The sequence below is a fragment of the Aplysia californica genome, unplaced genomic scaffold (genome assembly GCF_000002075.1).
Source record: "Aplysia californica isolate F4 #8 unplaced genomic scaffold, AplCal3.0 scaffold00962, whole genome shotgun sequence".
Classification (NCBI taxonomy): Eukaryota; Metazoa; Mollusca; class Gastropoda; order Aplysiida; family Aplysiidae; genus Aplysia; species Aplysia californica.
Window position 1 is genome coordinate 12,203 of NW_004798232.1, and position 2,374 is coordinate 14,576.

Genomic DNA, 2,374 nt, shown 5'->3' on the forward strand with positions numbered 1-2,374 from the left:
AGAGACAGACAGACAGACATACAGACAGACAGACAGACAAACAGACAGACAGACAGACAGACAGACAGACAGACAGATAGACAGACAGCGTGAAAGGGGGCGCGGGCTCTAGTGATGACATATAAACATAAAGGGAAAGAGAAAGAGAAAGAAAAACAAGAACAAGAATATGAACAAGACCAAGAACAGGATAAGAGCTAGAAAGAGAGAGAGAGAGAGAGAGAGAGAGAGAGAGAGAGAGAGAGAGAGAGAGAGAGAGAGAGGGGGGGTGGAAAGAAGAAAGACAATAATATCGAGAGAGGCAATGGCTCAGAAGAAAATAAAGCTGGCTCCCGGGTGGCCGTGAGTGAAAGCACAAACAGAGATAGAAAAATTAGAAATGTGAAGTCACACGCAATGCCAAAGACATGGCTGGTAAAAGGGTGCTATGGTTTATACCAGGGTCTTTGGCCTGGGTATGAAGGAATCATGGTAGATTAATGCAATTCCGCCAGGCTTTAGACAATCATGGTGACGATGTAGAGATATAAAAGTATGTGAGCGAGGTTACAAAGCTTTCTCTTTATTCCTTCATTATTTAGACTAAAGACTTCTTGAACCCCCCTCGTATGTAGGAGAGAGGACTTGGTCAGATTATTTAAAGTCTTGTTCTTCTTCTTTTTTCTTCTTCTTCTTCGGATCCTCCTTCTTCCTTTTCTTCCTCCTCCTACTTCTCGTTTGCATTGCATGTCCTCCCAAACTTTCCATTTCCTCTCCCAATCCTCCTTAATCTCCTCCTCCTTCTATCAACCCACCTGCCTTCTTTCATTCCTCTCCAGTCCCCTACTTGAGAAGGTTCCTTGTGCCACCCACAAACAGGTAACATCACACAATCCCATCTACTGTGGTATCTAATCTCATTGACATTCGTACCCGGACATTGCGCCGGGGTAGATCTGCCCACACACTTTCCCTACTCAAGAGTACACTGGTACACAGGTTCTAGATCTTGCTTTAGGCTGGTTAGAAGACACGACTGTACGTGCAGGTGGTAAGAATACCCGCTCTTCCTTTGGTGCGGTAGAATGTACATAATATTACTACGTGTGCTAAAAATACCATCACTCTTTTTCATGGTATGTTCGTAATATCAGTCGAACCTGCTCTAACGGCCATCTGTGTAAGACAATCACCTGTACAACAAACAACTACTTTCTATTTCATCCCTTGCGGGTTTTTTGTTGTTGTTGTTGTTTTTTGTTTTGTTGTTGTTGTTGGGGAAGGGGGGGGGTTGGGTTGTTGTTGTGGGGTTTTTTCGTTTTTTTATTGTTAGTTTGGGTTTTTGTGTGGGTTTTTTTTTTTTTTTGTTTTTTTGGGGGGGGGTGCATTATAATGAGGCTTGTAAGACTTCCACCTGTCTAAGACAGCCGATCTGATCCTCGACAAAGGTTACGGGACAATTTGGACTATATATTGGTACCAGCTAAAGAATTACTATAGATCCTGACATCGATAAAGCATTCAGAGTTATGATCCAGGTTTCATAACACAATAGTGGGTGAAATTAACCTACATTTTATGGGCAGAAAAACAACACGAACCATGCAAAAACAAAGGATTTGAAGATGTGAAATTCCAAATTTTAAAACTAAAGACTTTTAAAAACCGTCAAAATGTGATTGTGCTATAGCATTCATCCTCACTGTCTTCCAGAATTATACCCTCCTGTCGATCAGAGTCATAATTATTTCGCCACACAAAGAGACGGATTTATTTACAATGACTTAGTTAAGTGTAGTAAGAGTTTTACGACACTTGCAACACAAATAGGTTATATACGTACCGTGATTAGAGGTCATGCTAAAGATATCATGCAAAGAAAAGAAGGAGTAGAGATAAAGACGGTATATGTTTGGTTGGAGGAAGAAGAAAACCACGCCAGAGCACCCGTCAGCCACCCACTTTTCAATGGTTTTGAGGGACGCACAAGGCAGGCACTTGCAAAGAAGGGATGCAAAAAAGGGATGTAACCGATAATTATATTGACTCCCGACATTGGAAACAGGGAAACAGAATAGTGATATCCCTTCGTTAGCTGCTTCTCACTTCATTAGCACCTTCGATGAATAATAAATAAAGTCGAAATTTTTATCAAGACGGCCACCAACTGTCGAGGAGAAAAGAGGCCACCTCAGACAGGTCTTACGCATAGTCATTCTAAAGGTGACTGTCTTATCTAGTCTTATCTGGTTGGCGTTAGAGCCGGTTCAACTGTTGTTGAAAGGCTTTCGCGGAACAAAAGCGAAATTTGCACGTACCTAAAACCTAATAAACGAAACCAATGCAGAGAAAACGTAGGTTGAATACTCGTGTCCGACGGATATTTCTTTCTTTC